This window comes from Bidens hawaiensis, unplaced genomic scaffold (assembly GCF_021521415.1).
Source record: "Bidens hawaiensis isolate Kalapana, Puna unplaced genomic scaffold, B.hawaiensis_p1.1 tig00076693_1, whole genome shotgun sequence".
NCBI classification, from domain to species: domain Eukaryota; kingdom Viridiplantae; phylum Streptophyta; class Magnoliopsida; order Asterales; family Asteraceae; genus Bidens; species Bidens hawaiensis.
In genome coordinates, this window is record NW_027503227.1 from 19,126 (window position 1) to 40,401 (window position 21,276).

The window sequence follows — 21,276 nt, forward strand, 5'->3', positions numbered from 1 at the left end:
ACCTGAACATGTGTTAAAATAAACGTCAAACACTTGCGTGTTGGTGAGAAATCAAGTTTAATACAATACATAGATAACAATAAATCTGCGCGCAACATGTGTATGTCTGGGTTTCAACAAGGGTGTAATCAGATCGGGACCAACTCTAAGAGACAAGACTGCCAGTGCTCACAATTGAGCTCACAAACAAGACTAACTGTGCAAGTGTAACAAAAGAGAAAATCATAAACGATAGTTCTCCCGTGTTCATCTAATGGTACCATGAAAACTGCGGAATAGACCGACAAGACGGTTAATGATCCACACATACAAATAAACAGCCAAGTCTACGTCCTCAACACATGGGATACTGCGCGACTAAAGTTCATAAACAAGTTTAAGACTCTAAGTTTGTATGAACACATGAACATCCCAAAACATTAAAAGCAAAAAGGGATTAGGTACGAGATTACTCACTTGATAAACGATGCGGTGATAGATAAAGCAAGAACCAAACAAGCAAGTTAACCTATAAGTAAAGATTATTGTTTTAACGATCGGTTTTAGGTCTTGATTATAAGTTAGCATAATTAATAAGTTATTATATATAATATATTACCGGAAAACAGGGCAGAGGAGAGGAGAAAACGGAGGCAAGAGAGGGAGGCGGCAGAGAGCAAGGAAAACAGGAGAGAGTAAGTGTTTTGTGTGTGTAGTGTTATGAAAATATTATTATTATTTATAGAGAAACCCTAGGGAACACAATCCCTAGAAAAAGGGGAAAAGATCTCAAAAAGCAAAAGATTCCAAAAGCAAAAGATATCAAAAGATATGGCAGCTGCAGAGGCAAGATAAAGCTGACAGGGAACAGTAAAAAGCATGGGCGGGTCAGATAAAGGTACTGGTCAAGCATGGAAAAAGCAGATCTCAAAAGATAATGTCAGTCACTTTTTCTGCCAACCAATGGGGTTGGTGCGCATGCTGCGCCAAAAGTGGCTTTTCAGACATAAAGCAGATTAGGTCAACAGCTCAAAAGATAAGACAACTCAAAAGCAACGGCTAGATTAAACAGAAGAAAACTCAAAGGGGTTTAGCGCGAGAAGGCTGACACAGAAGGTCAAGAGAGCGCGAGCGCGAGGGCAGACAGAAACAACCTTAACGCGTCGCGGAAAGAACTACATTTCTAAGCGCGCCGCGGGAAGAATCACATTTCTTAGCGCGCCGCGGGAGGAACTAAAATTCCTAGCGCGCCGCGGGAAGAACTAAAATTCTTCGCGCGTCGAGGGATGAACCACGATTCTTAGCGCGCTGCGAGAAGAGTTCGTCTCGCGTATCGCTGAAACAGGTGGTCTTCACGCAGGATTCCTTGTAAGGGGTCTGGCGCGTGGAGCAGCGCAGACAACCTTAGGCGGGAAGGAACAAAGGACAAGCAAAGAGTTAGAAGAAAAAGAGGGAAACAAGGCGTAAGGGCGGGACGGCGACAAGAGGGAAAAGAAGGCGGAAAGAGAGAAGAAGAGGGATGGGACGGCGGAAAGAAAGAGAGAGAAAGAGGCGGGAAGGAAAATATATATTATTATTAAAAGTAAAATATAAGTAGAAATAAATATTAAATCACAAAAGAAAGAGATCGGATAAGGGAAACGGGTACCTGGGTCGGGTCGGATCGGGGCAGATGTCACAGTCTCCCCTACTTTAAGAAATTTCGTCCCGAAATTTATCTCGAAGTAGGTTGCGCAGAGAACAGGTACGGGTACTTGATCTTCATTTGATCTTCCCTTTCCCATGTAAACTCGGCTCCGCGCTTGGACTCCCAGCGAATTTTAACAATAGGGATACGACTGCGCTTGGTTTGCTTAACCTCGCGATCCATAATCTCAACAGGCTTCTCAACGAAATGCATAGTTTCATCAACTTGAACTTCATCAAGTGGAATGTGAAGGTTCTCGTCAGCTAAACACTTCTTGAGATTGGATACATGGAACGTTGGATGCACATTACTGAGCGCGGGCGGCAGGTCAAGTCTGTAGGCAACTTTTCCCACACGCGCGAGAATCTTAAATGGTCCAACATAACGAGGAGCAAGCTTACCCTTCTTCCCAAAGCGGACAACACCTTTCCAAGGCGACACTTTAAGGAGAACAAGATCACCAACTTGAAATTCGAGAGGCTTTCGCCTACGATCTGCGTAACTCTTCTGTCGGCTTCTGGCAGTCAGCAGATGATCACGGATCTTGGCGATTTTATCTGTTGTCTCTTGAACAAGTTCGGGTCCTGTGATTTGAGCTTCTCCCACTTCGCTCCAACAAATCGGGGAGCGGCACTTACGACCGTAAAGTGCTTCAAATGGGGCCATACCAATACTGGAATGATAGCTGTTATTATAAGAGAACTCGATCAAAGGCAGGTGCGAATCCCAATTACCTCCAAAATCAAGAACACAAGATCGGAGCATATCCTCAAGAGTTTGAATAGTTCGCTCAGACTGACCGTCAGTCTGAGGATGATATGCCGTACTCATGTCCAAGCGAGTTCCTAGCGCAGATTGGAGAGATTTCCAAAAGCGAGATATAAAACGGCCATCGCGATCGGATATGATGCTCAAAGGAGTACCATGGCGGCAGACAATTTCCTTGACATAAAGCTGCGCGAGTTGCTCAACACGGTAGTTTTCACGAATGGGCAGAAAGTGAGCAGACTTAGTCAAACGATCCACTATTACCCAAATGCTATCATGTTTGCTTGCTGTCAAAGGTAACTTGGTAATAAAGTCCATCGCTACACATTCCCATTTCCACGTAGGAATTTCTGGTTGTTCGAGCAAACCAGATGGGCGTTGGTGTTCAGCTTTCACTTTAGAACAAGTCAGACATCTAGCTACGAACACAGCAATATCCTTCTTCATACCGGGCCACCAATAAGTTATGCGCAAATCCTTGTACATCTTATCAGCGCCAGGATGAATAGAATACCGAGATTTGTGCGCTTCACTCAGGATATCAGCGCGAAGATTCTCATCAAAGGGAATCCAGATGCGATTAAGATAGCAGAGAATTCCACTCAGATTAGGGACAAAGAGTGCTTCCGCGCCACACGCTAACTCGGCGCGAAGGTTACCATTACTGATGGATGCGCGCTGCGCGTCACGAATACGCGATTCGAGGTTGCTTTGAATCGGCGCAAAGTGAAGATGCGTGCGCGGCAAGATACAGTTAAGTTGGCAGGGTTTTCGGCTGAGCGCGTCGGCTACCACATTAGCCTTACCAGGATGATACCGGATCTCACAATCGTAATCGCTGATGAGTTCGTTCCATCGGCGTTGCCTCATGTTAAGTTCCTTTTGATCAAAGATATGCTGAAGGCTTTTATGGTCAGTGTAGAGGACACACTTAGTACCATAAAGGTAGTGTCTCCAGATCTTCAAGGCAAAAACAACTGCACCAAGTTCGAGGTCGTGAGTTGTATAATTCTTTTCATGAACCTTAAGTTGCCTTGATGCGTAAGCGATAACCTTGCCTCGTTGCATAAGAACACAACCGAGACCTTGGTTGGATGCATCGCAATACACGACAAAATCATCATTACCCTCAGGTAGCGCAAGGACAGGAGCTTCACACAACAATCGCTTGAGCGTTAGAAAGGCTTCTTCTTGCTTCGAGCCCCAAATATACGGTTTACCTTTGTGCGTTAGAGTTGTTAAAGGCAAAGCGATCTTCGAGAAGTTCGAAATGAAGCGCCGGTAATAACCAGCTAAGCCCAGAAAGGAACGGATCTCAGAAGGAGTGGATGGCGTAATCCAGTTCTTGATTGCTTCAATCTTGGATGGGTCGACATGAATACCCATCTTGTTTACAACATGACCAAGAAACTGTACTTCATCAGACCAAAATTCACACTTGGAAAGCTTAGCATAGAGTTGTTCAGCTCTAAGCTTTTGCAATACCAATCGGAGATGTTGCTCGTGCTCGGCCTTGGTCTTAGAATACACCAGAACATCATCGATAAACACAATCACGAATTTATCCAGGAAGGGCCTACACACCCGATTCATTAGATCCATGAAAACGGCGGGTGCGTTGGTTAGACCGAAGGACATGACCAAGAATTCAAAATGGCCATAACGAGTTCGAAAAGCAGTCTTCGGAACATCTTCATCGCGGATGCGCAACTGGTGATAGCCAGAGCGGAGATCAATCTTGGAGAAACAAGAGGCACCTTGGAGTTGATCAAAGAGGTCGTCAATACGTGGTAAGGGATACCGGTTCTTAATGGTGAGTTTGTTCAACTCGCGGTAATCGATACACATGCGGAACGAACCATCTTTCTTTTTAACGAACAACACCGGAGCACCCCAGGGCGAAGAGCTAGGGCGAATGAATCCTTTAGCAGTCAACTCTTGAAGTTGGCTTGCCAATTCTTGCATCTCAGCGGGTGCAAGACGATAAGGAGATTTAGCTACGGGGGAAGCACCAGGGATAAGATCAATGCGGAACTCGACTTCACGAGCGGGAGGGATACCAGGAAGATCATCAGGAAAAACTTCAGGGAAGTCGCGCACGATGGGGATATCGCGAAGCTTCTTTTCTTCAGCAGGTTTAACCACATGGGCTAAGAATGCAACATACTTCTTCCGCATGAGTCTTTGGGCTTCGGCGCAAGACATAAGTTTAAGACCACTGGAGGGTTTTTCGCCGTAAACATGAAGATCACCATTTTCTCGAGGTATGCGAATCAATTTCTTGGCGCAAATAACTTCGGCGCGATTCTTCGAGAGCCAGTCCATACCAATGATAACATCAAAGCTTCCAAGAGGCATGGGGATGAGGTCAATCAGAAAATCGTTTTCGTTAAGGTTAAGCGTACAATCTTTAATCACTGAGTTTATTAAAACAGTTTCACCATTAGCCAATTCAACTGAAAAATCTTCTTTTAAATCGTTGCGCGGTCGCGCAAGCTTCTGCTCGAAGGCGCGAGAGATAAAACTTCGATCGGCGCCAGTATCAAAAAGTACAGAAGCATAAAATCCGTTAAGCAAAAATGTACCATTAACTACGTCATTATTCGCTTGCGCTTGGTGCGCGGTTATGTTAAAAGCTCGTCCACGTGTCACTTGGTTCGAAATCTGGTTCACCGGATTCGCTTGGGTGATTTGCACTTGTAGTCTCGGGCACGCGTTCCGGAAATGACTGGGATCACCGCAGTTAAAGCACGTTCTGGGTCGTGGGTTTTGGTAGGTTGGTTGAGGGTTTTGCGGGTAGACTGGTGGTGTTGGCGCAATTGGATTGGCGAGAAGGACTCTACAGTTTTCTGCAAGGTGACCAGCGCGGCCACATCGGGTACAAAGTCGACATGGGACTTGAGGTGGGTGGTGAAATCTACAGGTTGGGCAAAAGGGGTGGTTTCCTGTGTAAGGTTTCTTAGTTGGCGGGGCAGGGAGTGCTGGATTGGTTAAGGCATAGTTATGGGCTACAGGAGGTGTTGGGTAGGTTGACAGTGGGTTAGGCGCATAAACTGGAGGTTGGTATGCGGGTTGCTGGACAATGGGCGGGTTGATAAGCGCATAGGCCTTGCGCCTGCGCTTGAGGTTGTTACGGTTTGAGGGTTCTGGTTTGGTTTCTGTTGGTTCAGGAACAGTCTTGGTGAGTTTGGTCTTTTCTGTTCCCCGCAGGAACAAGGTTCCTGCTCTGACATGGTTGTCGCTGAGCACAGCGGCCAACTCAATAGCGTCAGGGAGGGTTACTGGGTTTCTGGCCCATACAGAATCTTGAATTTCCATGGAGAGACCCCCAAGGAATTTCTCTATGGCTCGGCGGGAAGGGGTAACAAGGTGAGGGACCAGTAAGCTTAGTTCATGGAAGCGCGTCGCGTACTCGCGCGCTTCACCACTGTACTGCTTAAGATTCCAAAATTCCTCCTCCAGGCGCTTAACTTCGTTGGGAGGGCAGAATTCTCGCGTCAGAATTTCCTTGAATTCCTCCCAGAGCATGCTAGAAGCAGCTTCTGCGCCACGCGCATGAGCTACTCCATTCCACCAAGTAAGCGCTCTAGATTCCAGGACACTGGAAGCATACAGGGTTCGTCTGTCTGAGGGGCATTGGGTGTGGAGGAAAGTGTTTTCTATTTTCTCAAGCCACTGGAGCATCACGGTGGCTCCTTCAAGACCTGTGAACTTTGGAGGGTTACCCGCGTTAAAGGACTTAATGTTGTAACCAGAGGTGTTGGTATTGTTTTGGCTCAAAGCTTGGGCTATTGCGGCGGCCATTTCCTGGGAACGTTGCTGTCTACGCATGCGCGAGGCTTCTCTTCTCTGAAATCGGCGAGATAGCGGAGGCATTCTATAAAAATTTTAATTTTAGTTAATATCTTGGCTTTAGCGCAAAGTTTTAATCTTATAAAGCTTGGTTTCACGGAGTCAGTTACTGTCAAAAGTTAAAGTAAAATAAATGATCCTAAATGCAGACTTAATAAAGGTAACAAATTCGAATCAAGAATCGACAATTCATGTATCACCATGACTTTCCGAATTCCCAATTTAAAATATACGAGCAAACGAGTATTGGAGATTGACGATTCATGTATCACCATGACTTTTCAATCCTCAATATAAAACATACAAGAAAATGAGTATTGGAGGTTGACAATTCATGTATCACCATGACTTTTCAACTCTCCAACCTCAGAACACAATCGTAAAGGGAAATTGAAAATCAACTATTCATGTATCACCATGACTTTTCGGATTTTCAAATCGAACATGTAAGTAAAATCAATAAAAATCGAAATTCGACAAAAATCGAAATATCGCGAAATAAAACAGAAAATCATATACTGCGCAAGTGCGAGCATATTCATAAATAACGAGTAATTAACAATAAGCGCGCAAACATGAGATTTCTCTCATGCGCGAGAAGGGACTCTTAGGTATTCTAGGCCGTTACGTCTAACCACCTATCCTAAAGTCAACAAGCTCTGATACCAATCTGTAACACCCCGACCAAAGGCGGATTATACATCGGGGCGCCACATATTGTTTCATTACTCGTGACACTATTGGGTGTCAATATTTAATAAATATATTCATTCACGCGTGCGCAACGTATACATAAGATATAAATAAACCAACATAATCAATATATTATAAATCAAAATATTCGAACAGCAATAACTTGTCTTGATACATTTTAATCTAGGTCCAAAAGTAAAAACGTCCTATGTGTCCACAAGCTCCAAAACAGCTACTGCAAACCTGAACATGTGTTAAAATAAACGTCAAACACTTGCGTGTTGGTGAGAAATCAAGTTTAATACAATACATAGATAACAATAAATCTGCGCGCAACATGTGTATGTCTGGGTTTCAACAAGGGTGTAATCAGATCGGGACCAACTCTAAGAGACAAGACTGCCAGTGCTCACAATTGAGCTCACAAACAAGACTAACTGTGCAAGTGTAACAAAAGAGAAAATCATAAACGATAGTTCTCCCGTGTTCATCTAATGGTACCATGAAAACTGCGGAATAGACCGACAAGACGGTTAATGATCCACACATACAAATAAACAGCCAAGTCTACGTCCTCAACACATGGGATACTGCGCGACTAAAGTTCATAAACAAGTTTAAGACTCTAAGTTTGTATGAACACATGAACATCCCAAAACATTAAAAGCAAAAAGGGATTAGGTACGAGATTACTCACTTGATAAACGATGCGGTGATAGATAAAGCAAGAACCAAACAAGCAAGTTAACCTATAAGTAAAGATTATTGTTTTAACGATCGGTTTTAGGTCTTGATTATAAGTTAGCATAATTAATAAGTTATTATATATAATATATTACCGGAAAACAGGGCAGAGGAGAGGAGAAAACGGAGGCAAGAGAGGGAGGCGGCAGAGAGCAAGGAAAACAGGAGAGAGTAAGTGTTTTGTGTGTGTAGTGTTATGAAAATATTATTATTATTTATAGAGAAACCCTAGGGAACACAATCCCTAGAAAAAGGGGAAAAGATCTCAAAAAGCAAAAGATTCCAAAAGCAAAAGATATCAAAAGATATGGCAGCTGCAGAGGCAAGATAAAGCTGACAGGGAACAGTAAAAAGCATGGGCGGGTCAGATAAAGGTACTGGTCAAGCATGGAAAAAGCAGATCTCAAAAGATAATGTCAGTCACTTTTTCTGCCAACCAATGGGGTTGGTGCGCATGCTGCGCCAAAAGTGGCTTTTCAGACATAAAGCAGATTAGGTCAACAGCTCAAAAGATAAGACAACTCAAAAGCAACGGCTAGATTAAACAGAAGAAAACTCAAAGGGGTTTAGCGCGAGAAGGCTGACACAGAAGGTCAAGAGAGCGCGAGCGCGAGGGCAGACAGAAACAACCTTAACGCGTCGCGGAAAGAACTACATTTCTAAGCGCGCCGCGGGAAGAATCACATTTCTTAGCGCGCCGCGGGAGGAACTAAAATTCCTAGCGCGCCGCGGGAAGAACTAAAATTCTTCGCGCGTCGAGGGATGAACCACGATTCTTAGCGCGCTGCGAGAAGAGTTCGTCTCGCGTATCGCTGAAACAGGTGGTCTTCACGCAGGATTCCTTGTAAGGGGTCTGGCGCGTGGAGCAGCGCAGACAACCTTAGGCGGGAAGGAACAAAGGACAAGCAAAGAGTTAGAAGAAAAAGAGGGAAACAAGGCGTAAGGGCGGGACGGCGACAAGAGGGAAAAGAAGGCGGAAAGAGAGAAGAAGAGGGATGGGACGGCGGAAAGAAAGAGAGAGAAAGAGGCGGGAAGGAAAATATATATTATTATTAAAAGTAAAATATAAGTAGAAATAAATATTAAATCACAAAAGAAAGAGATCGGATAAGGGAAACGGGTACCTGGGTCGGGTCGGATCGGGGCAGATGTCACACTAGTGGTTCTGAATCGATACATGTACGCATGGAAAGATTTGATCGCTTTTAAATCATGCTTTGCCGAGTCTTGTAGAAAAAGACAGGCATGGACCATAGTTATGAACCCGTGTATCCTTTTTTGGTTGAATTTGTAAATATCGCGGAAAGAAGCCTTTACATGTTTACTTTTCACAAGTTGTTTTCGTGATCCATCACCGTGACTTGGTCATGCATGACTTGGCTTATATAGCCACGAAAACTTTACTAGCTATTCTATCAACAAAGTCGTATATGTAAATCCATCTTTTAGTCTATGACTGATTAATATTAGTGTGAAACCTACATGGCCATGCACCCACATATTGGTGTTGAGGCTAAGTGGAGGTACCAAGGGTGCATGGACTAGAAAGTCAATGGTCCAACTTGTCAAAAGGTGGTGGGGGTAAAGATGTCATTAATGGAATTGGAAGGAGGAAGGTTGCCACTTAACAGTGTTTCCTAATGAAAAACCAGCACAAATGGTTAGGTTTACATTAAAAAAATTTAAGGCCAAAAAGGCTATAGTATCAGAAAGGTAGGCTTACAAATGTTTGGTCTAAAAATATTACATTTTACATGAAATATATCCTACTTCTATAGTGTAATGCTAGTGGTAGGCAAAGATTTTAACATAACATCACCAACAAATTAATAAGTCTGCTGCTGATTTAGCAAAAATTGTGGAAGTTCTTATTTTTTATATACGTTTTGAAGTTATTTTTTTTAAAAACGAGTTGTGAGTTGTGATGGACAAGTATTCGATACAAAAACGTGCGAGTTATCAAAGCTAGCTGACATTTTGTTTGTCTTTTTATATAAACTGACGTTGCTTACTCTTTTTGTTGTTCTAGTAATTAATATAAAATGATGCTTTATAAAAGTCTAAATATACCGTTTCAACATGCTTATTTAATTTACATTTCCCGTTTTAATAGAAGTTTTTTACTTTCCAAAAATGTATGGATAAATTATAGTTATTTTTGTGTTTTTCACGTAACGAACCTAATCGATACCGCTATTTGTTTTTTATGTTTTTTTTATAAATTCTGTTGAAAACGAAGTTCTATTCGCAATAATCTTTTTGGTATCGTAAGCTATAGCGAGTGCCGGCACCGTGTTAGTACCGTGACGACCCGAACTGATATCATCCGAAATTCCGAACGATATCGCTACCAAGACCAGTATTCACTGTATTTGTTTTTTTATCTCTTTCAGTTGTTATACCTAGTGCCTATACCATACCTACAATGTAATGAATCAAACAAATACCGACTAAATTTAAATTTTGCAGCAACCGTAATTCCACATTTCCACTGGTTATAAACTAGGAAAGGTATATTATTATTTAGTTTTAAGACACCATTATTTTTTTAACTGGCCTTATTGAATTGGGCTTTTAGTCACCGGGCTTTAAACCGTATCTATGCCCTGCAACTATGCAAGTCTACAAGACTACAACTCTATAAGCAAATATCTTGTTCTAATGTTTTTTCTTCTAGTGATGAAAGTTAAAACTAAGGTAGATTTTAACTGAAATCAAACAGTCCAATTTATATTACCAAGGACTTGGTTAAAGACTTAAAGTTCGTTTAATTTATATTCAAATACGTAAATATAATATTCTAAACAGTTATACTAAAATTTTACACGTTTAAATCTTAAAAATATATAAATTTCAATTTAACCATAACTTGGCACACTTGCATTAGAGGTTTGGGCTAGTCAATAAATAAAAAGTCCAAACCAAGTTGAGTACAAATCGGTTCAGTCTGAAACCATTTTCTTGACCGGTTCAAGTCGGGTCAACCGGTTTCAGTGGTGAGGATTACAAACCGGAGCTGAACACACTGTTTTAATCGGTTCCAAACCGATTTGTTTTGGTTCAGATTGCCATTTTGGTTCAAAAACTTTTTTTTTTCACCTCTACATTATAGTAGCCGGCTACCAAGCTTGTAAAACAATAAATAGATTAAAAAGAATAAAATATGACTTTAAATCAAACCAATAACTATCTTTACGAATGTGAGAACAACTGAGCTAAGGATGCTAACATTAACATATAAATTCATCATGCATATAAATTATTTAATAAGCTATTACAATTTTGAGATCACCTGTCTCTACTTGGCATTCATGATTAATATGAATGTCATATTGGTTCCGTTCTTAATATTTTCAATAATACTAGGCCGAGTTCTTCTTTTATACATACTAAATATAACACGTTGAACTGAACATAAATTCTGTAAGAATTCTACAATTTTATGCTTTCCATGAGGGTTATTCATTTCGATCAATATTATTAGTACCTCATATACATCTTTATGAACCTCGTGTAAATGGTGAGGTTCTAAAATATCTTTCAAGTGGTTGAGTAATGAACACTTTGGATTTTCTAAAGTAGATCCCAAAGTTCGATCCTCCTTTTGAAAAACAATAAACAATTATCATTTAGGCCATAATCAAAGCTCTGGCTGGTCCACACTCCTACACATGTGACCCACAATCACAAAAATAATTGTAACAGAGTTGTCATAGTTCTAGAATTGTGAAACTAGGGGTGTGATAAGCTCAAAATACACGAAACTCACATTATACTAATCTAACATAAAATTAACGGGTGTATCACTACTCTAATATGAGATCAGGTCAGTTTCTGGTCGAATTCGCAAACATGTTTAGCTAAACTTGTTCGCATCCAGGTTCTTTAAGAAGGTACCTTAAGAAATTGCTTAGAGACAGTGTATTTATGTCAAAATTTAGAACATAAAAGAAAAGGTTATATTTGTATTTAAGACTATAAATTATAATTTTAGTATTAATATACAAAAGAAAAATATAAAATATTTTTTTGGTTAAACGTGTCATATTCGTATCATACCATAAATATTCATACCGTTTTCGGGTTCATGTGTCTAACACAAATTTCATCGTTGTGTTTGAGTTTTATGTCATGTCCGAACCCATTTAACACCCATAGTGAAAACTTGAGCTAAAATGATTGTGGTTCAATATAAATTTGTGAAAAATTAAAATTCTTATCTACTATGATATTGGTGAATTGGTAAAGATAGCGACAAATCAGGGCAAAATATTAAAATATTTGGATTTTGGTTAATATGTCATGTTTGGGTTGACAAGTTTAACCTGCTTAAGCAAATAGGTCGTGTTAGAGATATTCAAACCATTTAAGTAAACAAGTCAACCCAACAGTGTAAATGAGCTGAGCCCGAGTTGTCATAAACTCGAGCTCGTATCGTTTAACTCAACTAAACTCATACTTATTTTTCAAACTCGAGTCCGACACATTTATTATGATATATATTATTTCAATACTTTGTTTATATATATATTTACTCAATGTATATCATTTACTTATTTTTATTATAAATATATATAATAGGACTTATCGTGTAATTTACTACTATATAATAAATAAGAAGTTTGGTGCCGTATGTGCCCTATTGGGCAACTTTGCGGCACCGAACTAGTCCACAAATTTTCTTTTTGTTTTTTTAGTTCAGTCACCGGAACAAGCGTAAAGAAAACCGACTGAACGTCGGGTTTTTTTTCTTAGTTTCGGTACGCAAACCAACCGAAATCCCGTAGACTCAACACTCGAGTTTTACCGACCGACGCCACCATATTGATCCACCTCAATTTTATAATATTTTTTCGTTTTATATTTGGTTTTAATTTCGGTACAATAACGCACGTCACCGAAACCGACCGAATTCGTGTCGACTTACCAACTCAACACTTGGGTTTTAGTGTTTTACCACCATTTGAGTTTTAACAAACTACCTAGTGCAATGCGCCAGGTAAAAAACTAGTTTATATTAAATAAAAAATGTTATATTTTACAGTTAAGATGTACGTTTAAACTCACACACCTAGTCAAGCTAGGTATATGAACTTTGGCTCGAATTCGTTTGTTAGATGAGCTCATCTAGGCTCGGGATAATTAAAGCATAAGGGGTGCAAATGAGTCGAGTTGCTCGCGAGCTACTCGAGATAGGCTCGTGAAAAAACTTGATTGAGCCGAGCTTAATTGAGCCCGAGCTCAAGCCTAAAAGTAAGTTCGTTTAATTAACGAGTTCGGGCTTCACTTATCGAGCTCGTGCCTGCGCACAAACCTAAATGAATCTGTCATTTATATAATTTTTATAATATATATAGTTATGAAAAAGTAACTAAGTAATATATATTATGTTATATTTAAAAGAGTAAAGTGCCAAAATCGTCCTTGTGATTTGGTCATTTTTGCGACTTTCGTCCAAAAAGTTTGATTTTTGCAACTGGACCCTTGAGGTTTCCCGATTCCTGCCAATTACGTCAAAATCGATAACTCCGTTAATTATTTTGTGTTAAGTGAGGGGCATTTGTGTCATTCATGAAAACCACAATTATTTAGCTAATGAGACCCTATTCAAAACATAGATTGATAGATGTATATATGTTGATTAGGGTCCACCACTTTCAAGCCTTGTCTCTTCCGTCATTGAATTAATATCACATAGTCACACACATACAGATCTTTTATGAACTTTAACTCACCGTTTTAAGTTTTAAACATATCCTCGCAACCCACCGACGGCGGCTACTATACGTTTAACCACATCGTGCACCACACCACCTCTCCTCTTTGAAGTTGCAGAGACCATCGTCACCAAACTTCTGTAAAACCGCCAGCCAATTTCAACAGCTCACAAACTGAACGGCACCACGTTGCCTTAACAGTCAACAATTTTTTGTCAAAAGTCGTCGATCTAATTTCCTCCGCCGCCATCTAATTTCCAAGTTAACCGAGACATCGCTAACCCCGCCATCGTCTAATTTCCGGCCACACTTGCCGTCAATCGATTCGAGCGCCATATGAGATAAGTTTTTAGGTCAATCTACTCATTTTGATTCACCGAATAAAATCCCTAAGGTTTCAAGTGTTAAAAGTGTGATAACAAACACATATTTTTATTTGAAATCGGCGGAAATTCTAGGGTATAACAGGAGTTGATGGATTGATCCGATCCTGGTAAACATTGAGGAGTTTTATATATATGCGATTCAGGTGGTGGAGGTAGCGATGGCCTGGCTCTTTTTGATGGTGGGGTGGCCGAATTGTTGGTGATGGAATGGTTAGGTGAGATGTGGGGCGATGAACTGATGAAGATGATTAATTGGGGGTGGGAGCGGGGTATAGTCATTAGTGGTTAGAAAATAAATAAAATAATAAATAGTCTAAAAAGACGGTTTTACCCCTCACTTGACAATGTAATTTAACGGAGTTAGTGACTTTGACGTAACTGGCAAGAATCGAGTAACCTCAATGGTCTATTTGCAAAAAACAAACTTTTTGGACGAAAGTCGCAAAACTGATCAAACCACAGGGACAATTTTGGCACTTTACTCTAGGGTTGTAAACGAACCGAACGAACACGAACAAGGTCTTGTTCATGTTCGTTCGTTAAGGAAAAAATGTGTTCACGACCGGTTCATGAACACTTACCGAACGAGATTTTATGTTCGTGTTCGTTCATGAAGGAAATGAATGTGTTCATAAACGGTTCACGAATACAAGTGAACACAAATAAAATTAACAGAGCCTAGAGATTGAGACCGACATATACATCAATGTGAATAATTAATACCTATAAACGAGTCGAACAAACAAAAACAAGGGCATATTCATGTTCGTTCATTTAACTTTAGACGAGTACGAACACTTCACCGAAATAAATATTTATGTTCCTTTTCGTTTATTTAAAAAAGGAACATTTGTGTTCGTTTATATTCGTTTGTTTATAATCTAAGCGAACATAACTGAACAAAGATAAACTAACATAAATGAATAAAGATGATCAAATGTAGGTGAACACAACAAACATAAAAGAACCAAATTAAAAAAATATATAAAACCTTTATAAGATGACTAATCCAGATAATAATTAATTAATTTCTATTAATACATAAACGAACATAAATAAACAGACATAAACAAACATAAATAAACGAACGTTCATGAACATAAATGAACGAACGGGGCATGTGTTCATGTTCGTTCGTTTAATTAAACGAGCACAATTTTTTTGTTCGTGTTAGTTCGTTTAATAAATAAACGAACATAAACGAACTTCCCGCCGAACAGTTCACGAAGAGTTCACCGAACGTTCGGTTCGTTTACACTTTACTCTATTTAAAATTATAATTGAAAAAATATATAATAATTATAAAGATATAAAAAGTAAAATAGTCAAGATCGAGCTTTAGAAATAGAGATCGAAACGAGTTGAGCTCGAGATCCAGCTCTGTATAAGTTAAACGAACCGAGCTCGAGCCTAGTTGAGCTCGGGCTCGGCTCGTTTGTCCCCCTAAATGTAAGCATGACTCGGTTAGAGCTTTTGCAAAGCCAATCTCAAGTAACTCACAATTCACAAACGACCCGGCTTGTTTACACCCTAGCCACCCTTTTACAACTATCCAACTTAACATGGGTCATGTTTAGGTTACAAGAATGTGTGTCCGGGTTAAGGTTGTGTAATTGACACATATATTATATTATTTGTGTTCAGGTTAACAATTTAACCCGCCAACCTAAAACTCGTCAATCTGACACGATTGTATTACTTGATCCCACCCAGGTGAAAGAGCCTAGCCCCACACTAAATAGTCATTCAACATAATTACTGATTCTACATCTAGAAACCGAACCATATTCTACCAACATAATTACCAAAACAAACACACATTAAATGCACTTCTTCTTCTTCTTATTATTTTTTTTGAACGGCCAACTAAGTAACGCCGGGTACTCCGTACGCGGCCTCCATTGGCTAAAGGTAGCCCGAGCCGGCCATTAGTCCGGACGGACGGAGCCCCTAGCGGTCCACCTGTTGAGGGATTCACCGGATAAAACCCGACCCCCACGCCCGCCAAACGGCACAACAGCGAGGAGCCGGTAAAACCGGGTGAGATCAGGACTCGAACCCTGGCAAGCCAGGGTCATCCCTCATATCTCCCATATAAGTTGGTGGTAGTGAGGATTAATTCCCCCACCTCTCACTTGTAAAGTGAGTGCTCTACCATTGAGCCACAACCAACTTATAAAATGCACTTCTTATACACATTAATACATTTACCCTCTTTTTAGCATAGTTGATATATAATACATCAAATTAAAATTCAAAACCAAACAAAACTATGACCTCTTTTAATGCTTTATCATTTCCTTTATGACAGCAAAACAAACATTATGATGCAACGGGGCATTTCACTAATGCTCCTGTACCAAACACTATATCAAGATCTAATGGGGAACATATTTTGTCGTAAACAATAATACCATGAACAAGTTGCACATGCTAAGCATGTGCCTTACCTAATTTGGACATAAATTGTGCACTTTGATGGATTTTTTTGTCCACCACCCTAAGCCACCCTTAATGTATGTTAAATCAAATAATCTCATACAATCAAATTACCATAGTATCAACATCTAAGCCCCTATGAAAGCAAATAATAATAATATAAAGTCAACTTGAACCTCTTTATGAATTTATGCAGTTTATTGGCACAGGTAAGCACACAAGATATGAAAAACAAAAAAAACAAAAAAACAAAAAAACAAAACTAAAGAGGCTTGCAAATTATGAAAGTACCAAACTTGACTTACAACAATGTTTAAAAAAAAAGATTAAATTACCTATGGTTAAGTCTTCAACAACCCATCACAGCACAATTGTAAACAAACACTCCAGAATGCTCCTTAACACCAACAACCTTCCAGTCCAAAACACCATCTTTGACCCCTGATTTCGGACTCCAAGAGTTCAGAACAATGGTTTCACCTTCCGGACCCCTTTGACCACCAACCACCAGAAGCCGTTGACCACACGCTTTAAATGCTAAACCCCAACCGTTCGACGAATCAGCTCTAACCGGTAGCCTTCCCAACACACTCCATGTGTTGTTAACTTTATCATACTTCTTAACCATATTACTCAAATACTCAACCGCGTATAACTCATCACTAACAACCGCCACAAGTGGCGGTGCTTGTGCAGCCCGGTTCACATTCGGGTACATCCCGTCTATCTTTCTCCATTTTCTTGTTTTCAAATCAAACTCTTCACCACATGTTAACGAATCATTGGGATTCGTCATCCCTCCTATCACGTAAAACTTCTCATCCATAAAAAACCCCGAGCATAACCTACGTGGCGAATGCATATTAGGCAACATTTCCCATTTACCAGTAGACGAATCATACAACTCGGCAGAACTTAAAATATTCCCATTTTGATCACTTCCACCCGAGACAATAGCAATCGACCCAAACGTCCCCGACCCAAACAAACACCTCGGATGATTCATCCTCTCACATTTAACCCACCCTCTTCGAATCAAACTATACTTCCATATCGCAAACTCAAAAAGCTCCCTTCCGAAAACCAATAACTCGCTACCGACCGCCAACGACTCCTTATCCGCGTGATTAAAACACTCGTCACACGGGATCTTCGGCAGTCTCATCCAGTTATTCGTCACCGGATCAAACCCTTCCCACCCTCTAGGATCAGAAACCATGTACACCCAATGCTCTACTATCCCCAACTGTTTCCTTAACTCATACAAATAACCCTTGTCCATAAGCAACTTAAACCGCGTATTTAACGACGACAACGAAGCGTAATCGAACCGACACACCCACGCGAGACATATCAAAGCAACATCATCACATATTCCCGGAAGAAGCGAATCATTTAATTCTTCTTCTTCTTCTTCATTGTTCTTCCTTCTTTTTATTCCATTTCCAATTCCAATTCCTTGTTCCTCCAACAAATATTCGGAGACCGAGTTTTCGTTATTCATCTTTAAACTTTATGTATACCCAAAACCAAACCAAATAAAAAAATTTCAACAACAAATCCCCAAAGTCAATTCCAATTTGCTATACCCTTTATCCAGTTTTGACTAAATCATGTATCTAAAAACCTTCCAGCCCTTGAACCGATCAAAAGCCATCTAAAAGGTTATAACCTTTCAACCTTAATAATAATATTATTATCATTAATGGATGAAAACCTGGAGTTAAATTCAATTGAATTGATTACTAATAATTAAGATCTGAATATAATAATAAAAGATGGGTTTAATAGTTACAGATCTCACCGTGAAACCATCGTGCCGGAATAAGTTAAGATTGGATCTCGGAAGTCAGCGCCGGCGGCGGAAACAAGCGTGCGGTTGCAGACATCTTGATTGAATCCTGTTATATTATTAATATATTATTATATTTGTATGTATTATGCCGTGTGTGTGAGAGAGAGAATAATAATAATAAAAGTGTACGTCTTGTAAACGCAAGAGAAACTGAAACTGGTTGAAGGAAAGAAAGAATAGATTGAAAGTGAAAACAGATGATGTGTTTTGTGTTTGTGTTTCTTAAATTTACGTTAATGCCCTTTAAGGTTGGTCTTTTCTCTCCATCACCAAATTGGTATATTTTGGCCAATTATTTGATTGATTAGTTGGGTTTTTTTATAAATTATTATTATTATTATAACTATATCAACTAAATCGGTTTAATGTATCTTTTGGGAGTTGGATTATGTAATATCTTCTAGAAATTAGAATGAATGAGTATTTATGTAGGTTAGTGTATTGGTAATTTTTTACAAGATATTTTGACCGAAAAAGTGACACGTATTTATTGGTTAGCTGATCCAATAAACATGTTATTGGTTAGTTGATCCAATAAGGCCATCCGTAGTGGGCGCCTTGTTTGGGTGATTTTGTGTAACGATTCCGGCAAATCCAGGTATACCCTAGCCGGTATATACTATTTACGTGCTATTTAATATTGATTATATGAGTTATAGCACATTGATACGAATATATATGGTTCACAGTATGAATCATACTCAATTATATAGTGAATCGTATTGGAATTACAATTAATCAATGATCGGTTATTGAAACCCGAACGGATCGGGAATTACATTATAGACGATGTATATAATGTTTAGTGATATATACGAAGTATTAATGCTTCGGGATAGGTGAATTATAGCACAGAAAAAGGATTTCGATTTAATGGTACGTCGGTACGCTAAACGAAACCTTTAACACCAAACCAAGCAAGAGACGATCAATCAAACCGAAAAAGATGCACAGATACCGACAATATGATGTTTTAATGTCATGGGTTAAGTTTTTAAAGTTTTTAAATCAGTTTTATGTAAATTTTATTTTAACCCGAAAAACGACCATTTTATGCTCGTTTTAAGCCGAATTACGAGTTTAAACGAGAAACGAACTGAACCAGACTATCCACAACATTATCTGGATTGTGTAATCCAAATGTGTGGCCATGGTTTGAGATGTGGGCCCCCCACACACCACCAATAGAACCGGCCACCCACACCCCCATTACACATTACATTTTCTTTTTTTTTCACATCAACTCTCTCAATTCTCTTCATATCTTTCAAGCAACCATCTAATTCCTTGATCTCTAACCAAAATCTTCAAGGTATACTCATGTTTTAAGGCTTAAATTCTTGTTTATAACTTTATAATCTTGAGAAAAGGAAGTTTCATGTGAAAAATGGGTGAAAACCCGAGATGGAACCGATTCTCGTGTGATCAAGGGATGTATACAAGTTATACAAAGGATCTTGATCTAAGTGATGAGTTAAAAGTGTTTAGAACGAAATTTTACGGTTGAAATCTTGTCAAATGAGTTTTCCAAGTGGAAGATGGGTGAAAACCCGAGATGAAACCGACTCTTGCACGATCAAGAGATGTATACATGTTATACAAGGGATCTTGGTCCAAGAAATGAGTAAAAAGAGTCGAGAACGGATTTTTACGGTTAAAACCTTTGTTTTTACATAAAAACCGACACTTTGAAAGAAATGGTTTGATTGTTGGTATAGTTTGCTTGGTATAGTGTTATGGTGCTTGTAAGTGTTGTATCTAGCGGCTAGCAAAGGCTAGAAACCGAGATCCTTGCGATCTAAAGCTAGAAAACACAAGATAGTTCGGTTTTCGTGTGTATATGAGATTTGGACAGATATTCGTGTGCTTAGAGTCGGGTCACGAAATTTCACAGAGATGATCTACACATGAAAATATGAGATCTGTGAATGTTTGGTAATTTTTGGATAAAAGATGAATATTTGGTGAATTTAATGCTCGGTTTTGGCCAAAAATAGTGAAAAATAGCTAAACATGATGAAAAATTCTGGAAAATTTAAGATAAGCTTTTTATAACATATAAAATTCACCCACAAAATTTGAGCTCAGTTGGAAAAGTCTAAGTAGGCTTTTCGGTGAAACGAGTTCTAGGGCTTTCTAGCTCGGTTTTGGGTGAAAATGGCTTGAAAAATAAGTTTTAAATTCTGGAAAAATTCCAGGAAGTTATGAGGATGACAGAGATCATCCCAGAAAAATTTGGGATTTTTCTAAAGTGTTTTGTTATTTTTGACATATTTAGTGTTTTAATAAGATTTAAAAATAGATAAATAAATGTAAATATAAGAAAATAAATCTGGAAAAATTCCAGGAAGTTATGAGGATGACAGAGATCATCCCAGAAAAATTTGGGATTTTTCTAAAGTGTTTTGGTATTTTTGACATATTTAGTGTTATAATAAGATTTAAAAATAGATAAATAAATGTAAATATAAGAAAATAAATCTGGAAAAATTTTGTAAAATTTTCTTTCTGTCAAAATAAGTTTTGTGCAAAAATTCAAGACCCGAGACTAAACGGGTAATTATTTGTGCTAAAAAGAACGTAAAAACAAATATTTAAAGCTTAAAACGTGTAAACCGGCAAAGTTCGCATAAGCGAGCTGACTGGTACACGAAAACTTTAAAAATGGACTATTTTCATAAATCTAAGTAAATTAAGTAGAAATAAATCATCCGAAAATAATTCGGATGATTTGGGTAATTTTACCCGATTTTACCGTTTCAGGCACCGAAATACCGGAAGCGGGCCCCGCGGCCAAACGGGGTGTCAAACCGAGCTATAATTTCATCACTTTAACTAAATTGACTGTCAAACTCTAAGCAATGTTACCATCTGAGTCCTTAGAAGTGTCGCGGGGTTAACGTTGTCCCGGATCGAGTACAGTACTGGGTTAACAATGTCCCCAGATGTACCGATTAATACGGATTTAGTTTATGGGAATTATATAGTAACGACTAGATATTATATTACAGATCCAGGCACGTAGCTGTTCATTGTATTACCCACAGACTCACAAAAAGGTGAGTTTTCACGAGCCCCTTTTAATGAACTGTTTTAATATTTTTCCCGGGGCGGAAAGCATGATTGTGTTAAATTATCTAAGTACATACCGATCGT

At 39.2% G+C, this 21,276-nt stretch overlaps 1 pseudogene across 1 annotated transcript; it reads right to left on the reverse strand.

Moving 5' to 3' along the window:
• Positions 1 to 16,500: 16,500 nt before the first annotated feature.
• LOC143606711 (F-box/kelch-repeat protein At5g60570 pseudogene) lies at positions 16,501 to 18,236 on the reverse strand (annotated as a pseudogene). The gene is made up of 2 exons (XR_013148804.1): positions 18,061 to 18,236; positions 16,501 to 17,982 (listed from the first exon to the last, which is right to left on the reverse strand). The product of XR_013148804.1 is annotated as an F-box/kelch-repeat protein At5g60570 pseudogene (transcript).
• Between the last annotated feature and the right edge of the window lie 3,040 nt (positions 18,237 to 21,276).